The sequence below is a fragment of the Rhineura floridana genome, chromosome 2, assembly GCF_030035675.1.
Source record: "Rhineura floridana isolate rRhiFlo1 chromosome 2, rRhiFlo1.hap2, whole genome shotgun sequence".
Classification (NCBI taxonomy): Eukaryota; Metazoa; Chordata; class Lepidosauria; order Squamata; family Rhineuridae; genus Rhineura; species Rhineura floridana.
The window spans coordinates 37,038,875-37,049,127 of NC_084481.1; the positions used below are offsets into that span (position 1 = coordinate 37,038,875).

General features: G+C 40.4%; 1 long non-coding RNA gene across 1 annotated transcript; it reads right to left on the reverse strand.

Moving 5' to 3' along the window:
- Positions 1–657: 657 nt before the first annotated feature.
- Positions 658–9,954, reverse strand: LOC133378115 (uncharacterized). Its single transcript, XR_009760863.1, has 3 exons — positions 9,872–9,954; positions 4,339–4,616; positions 658–2,314 (listed from the first exon to the last, which is right to left on the reverse strand). It is a non-coding gene; the product is annotated as an uncharacterized LOC133378115 (long non-coding RNA).
- Positions 9,955–10,253: the final 299 nt, after the last annotated feature.

Sequence of the window (10,253 nt, forward strand, 5' to 3'; positions counted from 1 at the left end):
TTAGGGTAATCAGGAGAAATTATCAACAGTCCAACCAGCAAAGGAGCTGGTACATTCAAACCTACTGATTTTTGATGCAGAACTAGCTCATCTGACATAGATCAAGGGATGGGGGAGAAATTCAATTCAGTTCACATCTAAAGGTGATCCTACCTAATTTTCATTTTCTGAAACACTATGTGAACCAAAACATCCTTTGAAATGTGCATTTCTCCAGGTTTTGAAGTGCAGTTTTCCAGCCAAGTCATGTGTACAAAAATGCATATACTAAGGTAAAATTTATATAAAATGCAAAAATTGGTGAAAATAAGATATAAAAATGCATACCATTTGGGAAAATTGCTTTGCAAAAATGTGCATATTAGGAGGAATTTGTACTAAAATGTTGAATTTTAATGAGAACCATTTTTTAAAAACCACAAACTGATGTGGGAATGTAGAGAAAACTGACGATTGGAAAAATGAGGAACAGAAAAAACCTGAAATAAACAGATTATCCCATTCCTACACAGATCAGTAAATGTAACCTTTTTATTTATTGCTTATTGCAGCTTCAATGCAGTGTCTTTTTACATTTTTATTGATTTTAACTTGGAGTTACAGACTCCTGGAAGTTTTTAATCATAAAGAAACTCAAAATGATCAGAGGTGCCACAATGTAAAACTCTGAAAGGCCATTATTTAATTTGTTAGTTGCCTCATACCCAGAGGTCTCTAGGCAACGTACAACACATTTTAAAAACATACAATATAAAAAAATTAAAAACATACAAGTTACAAAACTTAAAATGCAAACAAAAAGGACTAAGACAGCATACCAAAGGCTTGAGTGAAAAGAAAGGTAATACATAATAATGAGTAAGAAAGAGGCATTTGCTTGCTTACAAAATGATCTGCAATTACTCAAAACATAAGATGACCTGGTGTCATAACCTTTCTGGAGCAACATATCAGTGATAAAGAGAACTGTGGCAGCTTAGAGTTTCATTCTGAATTCAACTGCAACTATTCCAATTAGTTGCTAACTTTTTCACTGGTCCCTCTTCCTATGCCTTTAACAGCCACTTGAGTAAATGGCAATCCTGCTTACCTCCATGCCCTGACTTTCATCAGCTGATTTCTGCAGATCAAGATGCTTTTCAAAATACACAGAAGCAGGCCACCCCCACCACCTTCTAGTCAGTTGGCAACTTTTTATCATATGGATCTAAAGCAGAGTAGCCATTGTGCTACCCTCCAAATGTTTTTGACTACAACTCCCATCCACCCTGACTAGAGGCCATGCTGGCACTAAGGCTAATGGGAATTGTAGTCCACAACATCTACAGGACACCTTGATGGCTACACCTGATCTGAAGCATCTGTGGATTACCTGCACAGAAACTTCCTGAGTTTGTTAAACATGGCTGAGGGACATCTTCAAACATTGTTTTTGTGTTGACATGGAAAGCTAGTCAGCTAAAAGGGTGGTGGCATTTTTCTTCTTTTTAAAATCTGGATTAGGCTTCTGAGTCTGGACATTCTCTGCGTCATATGTAATTGCTTGAAATCTGTTCAATAAGCAACCATTGGACATGTGCCATATGTGCTCATGCAGGCTCATTTGAAAATGCAGCTTGGAATTTGCAAAGGAACAATGACATTTGCTTGCCCAGACATGACTTTGAATGAGACATTTAGAAGGCAAGCTAGCATCAGCCTTAAAACCAAACCATTAGGACACATCAGTAGAAATGCCCTCAATGGAGCCGCATGTTTGACTTCTTTCAAAGATCACGTCAGAGTGGTATGAGAAGGGGGGGGGGAAGAGGGTGGAACTAGGCTTGGATTCAAGGGTTGGCACTGTCAGGTACCTGCCAGGATCCAGACTTGGGCAGGGGACTCACCAACCTTTGAATCCTGCACATGCACACATACAAACAATCCCCATAAATTGCTTTCTGATAGTGGTGGCAGCAGCTGTTCATCCTTATCACAGTTGTCAGCTTCCTTTAGCTACCAAAGAGGAGCTGGAGCAAGACTCTCTGCCATCCAGCTTCCAATGCTCTTATCCCAGCCCAGCTATGCCCTTTGACTGCAGTCTACAGGAAGCAGCAGCAGCAATGGTGATTCTGCAGGGTTGAGTTTTCAGGGGAAAGTAAAAAAAAAAAAAAAATCTCCCGGTAAAGGTAATCACATCCAAGACATCTCGGTGACAGCTTCCTTGGGATGAGTGGCACACCCAAAGGAGTCTGAATGCAGGCTGTTATGTCCCTCTGTCCGTTGGTCATGCTGGGAATTTTCAGTGTGACTGAAGGCAGAAATGCAAAACTCTCTAGAGATAGAGATGTGCACAGATACACACAGCTAAATTATGAATTGTACAACTATATTTTGCTTCCAATACAGTTTACCCCAACATTGCTTTGTCAGATTATAGGGTTAAAAGGAAGATCAATGAAATTATGCAGCCTATCCTTCTGGCAATGTGGATTTTCTCCCTGTGGTAAATGTATTAGCACATTGTCCACAATAGTTTTCAATATGCCAAAGTGATGCCTTTCCAGAGGCTTCCCTAGGATGCTGTTTGACACCACAGCTAGGTAGCTCTGTCAGGAGGATTTTCCAGATGTTCCATTCCTTAATTCCATCCTTCAGCTACTAGCGGTACCCATCTGTCTACTTTATATCATTTCTCACCTTTGTTCATTTTTTTAACCTTCATGCCTTTCCCCTCTTAATGATAATATCCTTTGATTGCTCTTATCCAAGGAATAAACAAATACTAGTAAAAATACAATTTGCCTATATTTAAATGTTAAATACTAGCTTATGGTTTGTTTCTCTGCAGATTAATCTGTACCAGTTTCAGAACACAGGAAGCTGCCTCAAACCGAGTCAGACCACTGGTCCATCTTGCACAGCATTGGCCACAACTTGCAGTGGCTCTCCTGGGCTTCAGACAGGGAGTGTTTCCAGCTCTACCTGGAGATGCCATGGACTGAACCTGGGACCTTCTGTATGCAAAGTAGGTGCTCTAACCACCAAGCTATGGACCTTCTCCAAACAGCTTAAGGTGGATTCACATGACGGTTCCCAAACCATGTTGTAACTGCACAGGCAAGGTACAAACACCAAACTGGTCCACAATCTGTCTTGAGTTATGTGGTGTGAAACCATCCTTAGGGCTTCATTCTGAGGATGTCATTATATAGATACCAAATATGCTACAAAAGCTTTTCTTGGTAAAGATCTGATCCATTCATCATATGCCCAAAGGAAAGTTGAGGCTCTGATTTGCCCACAAAGTACCATATATGAAGGTTTATGGACAAGGACTGTAGCTTTATATTAAAGCATCTGTTTTGCATGCAGAAAGGCATCCCTAGCCATCCCCAGGTGGGACTGGGAACGGCCCCCAACTCAAATCCTGAAGAGCTGCTGCAAGTTAGTACAGACAATACTGAGTTAGGTGGATCAATGGCCTGACTTGGTGTGAACCAGCTTCCTGTGTTCCTCCCAGCACTCTTTGCCCCATTCTTCAAGTGGATTCAATTCCACAGGTGATAGAAGAAATTCTGCTCACAAAAGAGAAGCCCCTACATGTGGAGTGCTCTGTTTGCACATCAGGACACCCCACATGCCCACCACAATGGCAGCCTCTGGAACAGATGTTCAACAATAATTCTGCATTGCCTTACTTTGCATATCAACTGCAGCAATCCTATTGAGTCATAGGAATTTCGTTTCTACATTAGAGCCATATCCATTCTTGTTAGGCTTGCATTTAAGTACATAAAACCACTATTAACTTTTGGGAAATGTTTGAATTCACATTTGGGTTTATTTGCTAGGTTCCTGCCTACCTTTTAATGTAAAAATAAAAATCTGTTTAAACAAATTGAGAACTGGAATCTAGATTATCATTCTTTGGTTCACCCTTTAGAACAAGGGTGGGGAGCCCGTGGCCCTCCAGGTGTGGTTAGGCTACAACTCCCATCATCCCTGACCATTGGCCATGCTGGCTAGCGCTGATGGGAGTTGGAATTCAACAACATTTGGAATGCCACAGGTCCTCTCTACCTCTTTAGAACAATTTCCCACATAGAATATTTATATCCCAAGATTCTTTGGGGGAAGCCATGACTGTTTAAAATGGAATAATAGTGGAATAAATGTATGGTGTGAATGTGATCCCAGCCCAACCTTCCAACCGCTATGCTGCCGTGGCTCTCCAAAAGCCCTTCAAAAATCTGATTGCAGTTTGAAGCCGATCCATTCACTCAGACAATGACGTCCTCAGGCTGCACTCCTCTGCCCATACTGAAGTTGAATTCCTGTGAAATCAGTATAACTTACTTTCCAAGAAATGTGTGAAGTTCCTTAAAGATGAATGACCTTCAATTCACCACCAGAGTGGTCAAACAGCTTACAAGGCTTTGGCTTCAGCACCGATCACCCCTTCTGCTTTCTCTTCTGCCTATTCTGATGCAAAAGTGCTATGTGCCACTCTCTTCAGGAAGGAGGTGAGCTTGGCTAGCCGTCAGCATGACAGAAGGAGATTGGCACAGCGGAAAATTGGATAATAGGATAAAAAAACGAAGGGACCACAGCAAGCCCATCAAAACTGGCTGCTTCTGTCAAGAAACAGACAAATGACATGTACAAAATACAAGGTGTTATTTGTACTTTAATATTTATACTGATGATCAAACTTATGCATACCAGAGGCATCTGCTGAGTGTATTCATATTGTAAACCTAAATCCATGTAGGGAAAGGCTCAGAAGAATGGTGTTATAACCTGACATTTGACAAATGGGGAAATTGTGGCTTATTTATTTATGAGTAGAATACAAACAGCAATTTATGAATAGACTACAAATGGCACAATCCTCTACATATCTGCTCCTCCTGGATTAGGGTTGCCAGGTCTCCGATTTTCACCTGAAGACTCTGGATTTTTGGGGTGCTCTCCAGGTCCAGGTGAGTCACCTTAATTTCTGGACTCTCAGCTTTCATTTTTTTTAAAATAAATTTCTAGGTGGTCTGGTTCAAGAGATATACACCAAAATTTCAGCCCCCTGCCCTGCAACTTCTGTTAAATGATCTGTAGCGGGTTACTCTAACCCCACCCTTTCAGGTTTGTAGCCAATAAGTGAAGTCAGGGTCGTGATTTTGCTGATTTCCAGGCAGTACCTAGACCCTATTGCAAGGCCAGAAAACTGTTGGCTTTTCCTGCTTCTCTGGAAAATCTCATAAATTTAGTAAGTATACAGCTTTCAGTTCTTTTTCCCTCTTGTGTGCAGGAGTCAAACAAGTTTAAATTTCCCTGGGCTGTTGAAGAGGGCAGTGTTTTGAAAACCTTCCCAATATGAAGCTTTAATCCAATACTCGCTTTTCTGGGAGTAAAGCTGCAATGCAAATCCCACATACCAGGACTAAACCCTATTGAATTCAATAGGACTTACTTTTGAGTAGACATGGTTAGGATTGTGCTGTAAATTAATTGGACTTGTTGAGTGAACTTTGCCAAGGATTGTGTTTGTGTTTTACATCTTTCTCTTCCCCTCCAATCCTATTTTTAAAGCAATTAAACAGAGCTTACAAAGTCTCACTACTTTTATTATGTAGGAAACTAACACTGATTTTTTTTTAAATGTTCTGCAATGACCAACTGGTTTTGACAATAAACTATTATATGGGGTGTATGTATTTTTACATCTCCAGTGTGTATGTCTATATGGAGTCTTTCCAACAACCCCTGTGATATAGAGTTGCCGAATGAAAACCAAGGCAGCCCCCAATAAGAAATAAATCTCTTTAAAATCCAATAAGTTTAAACAGTTGCAAAACAGCTTAAAGTGGCATGATTCTGAATTTTGGGTTGGATGAGTGAAGTTCCTTATCACTTGAGGTTGCAGTTCTATGCATGCTTCCCTGTTTGTGTAAGCCCCATTGAATACATTGGGACTTGCTTCTGAGTAAACAAACAGGATTGCACTATACATATCTTTACAGGTTGTGTAAATAAACATCTTGACTGTCAAGCATACTGTATATAAACATTTCTTCATACTATGTCCCAATAAGTATCTGATTTCACACTATGGTTATACATGATTATTTCCTCTACATTTTAAATGTGCCCTTCTTCCTTGAGGTGGTCATGGTCCCCCTCTGTTTTCATCCTGAGGGAAAGATTAGGCTGAGAGATGGAGAGTAGTCCATGGTTACCCATTAAACTTTATATCTCATTTACATTTTAAAAAAATAATTAAAACTATTTATATGCAGGCAAAGTTTATTAAGTAGATCCACGCAATATGTTTAAAGGATATCCAACTCTCATTTAAAGTGCATGACTTCCCCTAAATAATCCTGGGAAGTGTAGCCCCCCCCCAGTTATAGTTCCCACCACCCTTAACGAACTACAGTTCCTATGATTCTGTGATGTGATTCATGTGCTTCAAAATGTGTGTTGAATGTGCTTTAAATGAATGGTGTGGATCTGCCCTAGATATGCTGTGCATTACTTAGTGAATTGAAAAGAACAATTTTAAGATACGTTTTTAAATGGGAAGGGTTGTAGCTCAGTGGTAGGGCATATACTTTGCCTGCAAAGGTCCAACATTCAATTTCTGGAAAAGACTATTGCCTGGAATCCTGGAAAGCCAGTGCTAGTCCATGTCATCAGTACTGAGCTAGATGGTATCAAATGGCCCGAGTCAGTATAAAGAGATTCCTTTGTTCCTAAAAGCGGAAAGAGACCCAGGGCCAGACTCCAAAATGTATTTATGTATTTTATTTACAACATTTATATACCACTTTAATGTAAAAAATCTCAAAGTGGTTTACAGAAGGAATTAACACAAGAAAATCGTTGGCAAAAACAGTTAAAGACAGGTGTTTAAAAACATTCAAAATAAAATCAACAATGAGATAAAAACAGATTAAAAAAGACACAATAGCTTCTACATGCCTGGGTGGGCTTGCCTAAACAAAAATGTTTTTAGCAGGTGCTGAAAAGAGTACAATGAAAGCGTCTGACTAATGTCAATAGGCAGGGAGTTTCAAAGCTTCAGTGCTGCCACACTGAAGGACTGATTTCTTACAAGAACAGAACAAGTACTATGTGGCACCCATAACATGGAAAGCAGACCTTGAACTTGGCCTGGTAGCAAATTGGCAACCCATGCAGATTTCAGAACAGATGTATGATGTGCTGAGAGGGTCTCACTCATGTCAGCACTCATGCCACAGCATTCTGCACTAACTGCAGCTCCTGGGTCAGATTGTGCTGCATGGGGATTTCTGTGACCTTGGCTGACTTGTTGCCAGGATTTTTTTAGTTTTGGTTTTTGTTTAGGAATCCTGACTGGTTGTGGGATGCTGAGTTTTCTGCCTTACTCATTGGAATCTTGTGGTTGGTATGTTATTGCATTTAGGAAATCATCACTGTCTTTTTCTTTTTCTATTTGCATTTCATTTACCTGTAACCTCACTCTGTTACATCCATAGAAGCAACAACAGTGGTTCCATGCACTCAGCTCAACCCCCTTAAACCCACTGATGATGCACCTTGTTGGCTGCATGATTTGTTTCTTGCCCAATAGTAGTAAAAGAGAATCCACATACTATGAGTGTGGCTGCGATTGTTGTTGGTCTCAAGCTGCTGCCTGTGAAGATAGACCAAACCATGTGTGTTTTCTCTCTGTTGATTGTCACTCACTAGAATTAGGTTGGCTGTCAAAGTGAGTTTATAGCAGCCCACAGGGTAGACAGAAAAAGGATAGAGAATCTTCTTACTCATTTCTCAACCTCTTTCTGAAGTGATCTATAAAATCAAATCTATAAAGAAGTTTGGAGCAGCCATGTTAAAAGGTAGGGGTGGGGCATTCGAGGCAGGGGGTTGCAAACCCTGCTTGGATATGGATATCTTTGCAAAGGATCCCTAGTCAAGATTTACCAACAGCACAATCCAAACTATACCTACTCAGAAGTAAGTCCTGTTGAGTTCTATGGGGGCTTAGTCCATTAATAACTGTGCTTAGAACTGCAGCCTTCAGGGGCATCCATCTCTACTCTTGAGTGCTCCCATCAAACATCTCCACAACACTAAGCTCCTTTCTTCGTGCAATGGCCTTCTGGTGACTGGTCTGGCCTGAGGGCATTTAAACCCTCCTTGCCAGAAGCTCCATCTTTTAGCTAAGTTTTCTATCTTAATTTCCAATTGGAGAAAGGTTTTTGTTTGAATTGTATGCTTCAAGCAACTGTGGTTGATAACCACACTAGGGCCTGCCCCTGTGACAACACTAGAATCCACCCCTGAAATCTCGGGGTTTGGGATGCTTCTGACCTGTCAACCGCATCCTGGATAAATGTGGATAGGAGTGCAGTCTGAAAAACAGAGAAGGCCCAAAATATCACTTAATGCTCACTAAGAGAGATGGACTATTGCTTGTGTCATGATTGGACAACCTTTTTTCCTGACAAGGCTTACATTTCCCCTGAGACAATATGTTGGGGGGCCACATGGTGACTTCAAGCAGGGCCAAAGCCAGTGGTAGGTAGGTAAAAGTAGGGCCACCCTTTTTGCTGGAGGCCTGAACTGAACGCTTGCAGAGTGCTTTTGAAATTAGGCTGAGAGCAATTTCACTAGTCTACTGTTGAGGCCTTTAAACCATGCTGAGAATCCTGTCCCCTCAGCTGAAGTTACCCCACAACTGTGAAATCTGAAATGGCGAAGCATGCTTAGCCCTACTGATTTCAGTATATGGTAATTCCCCCACCTGATTAAAAGTCTCCCAAATAATACATAGATTGAAGCAGAGTCTGGTCTGTGGACACTATTGCCCCCTTGAGTGCATCTTTTGTAGGTCTGGATAACATAACAGCCACATGCAGGCAATTAAAATAATCAGCCAAGAGTTCAAAGCTGCAGCTAATTCATTACTCACGCATCTCTTGCTAAAGTACTAATTTAAAGTCATGTGTGTCATATTAATTGTAATCTGGTTTCAAAGTGGGAAGATAAATATCTCCAGGTACATAATAAATTATGGGCAGGGGTCAAAACCAATGAATATCTAAAGTATATTACTGCTAATGACATGCAATATGTGGCAATTCTAAACTCAAAAGGGATCCACTGTCTTTTTTTAAAAAACAACAAAACAGTACATTGCTCTTTGTATATGTCATGCTGAGGTCTGTGGCTTCCTGATAATCTTTATATATAAAAAAGAGTCACTTGGATTTAGAACCGCACCCAGTAACCCGAATGAAAGTATTCCTATTTACTGACTTGCTTACAAAGAACCACAAGAAATAAAACGGGCAATTTGCAAACTTTTTTTCATTATTCAGGCTGCAGTTCTATAAAAGTCTAAAACTAGAAGGAGTCCCCATAAATATAATGAAATTTACTTCCACGTAAGGATTTCCAGACACACTTCCTTGGGAGTAAACCCCATTTATCACAGTGGAACATTTCTAATTCCCCCCCTTATTTTATTTTTTAATATCCTACCTTTCCTCCAAGAAGCTCATGGTACATTCTTCTCTTTCTTTTCCTCCATTTTATCTTTACAACAAACCTATGAGGTGGGTTAGGCTGAGGCAAAGTGACTGGCCCAAGGTCACCCACTGAACTTCATGGCTCAAGGGAGATTTGAACCCTGCTCTTCCTAGTCCTAGACCATGATCCTACCCACTACACCAGTGGATCCCAACCTTTATGAGTATGGGACCCCGTCTGTAACCTCAAAAATGTTCACAGCTCCCATATGCTAATTGTTGTAATTTTAGTCTCTTTTCAATTAACAGAGATTAACATTAAACAATGTCCCTTTTTAGTCATCACAAAAACAGATGATGATGATATTTATTACCTGCCCTTCTACAGAAGTAAACCACCTAGAGTGGTGAACAGAGCCTGGTTGATGCCAGGGCCTTTGGAGTGTGGTTCCACCTGTATATAACAATGCCTCCTCTTTAGCACTTGGCTCAGGAAGCTCCACATAATAATGATAATATGTCTAACAGATGCAAAGTCAACAGGTGAAGCTTTCCCCATCATTGCATTTCCATACTAGAAAAGGCTTAATTTAATTTGTTTTATTTCTGTCTGCCATACAGCTGTTAAAGGCACAAGAGCCTTGCTGTCCCCCAATGCCAGCCCTAAACCATGCAAAAAAACTCAAGAGTAAAAACAACAAAAATCTGGGCAACTTAACATATTTTAAAATATTGAAAATTATATTGAAAATGAAC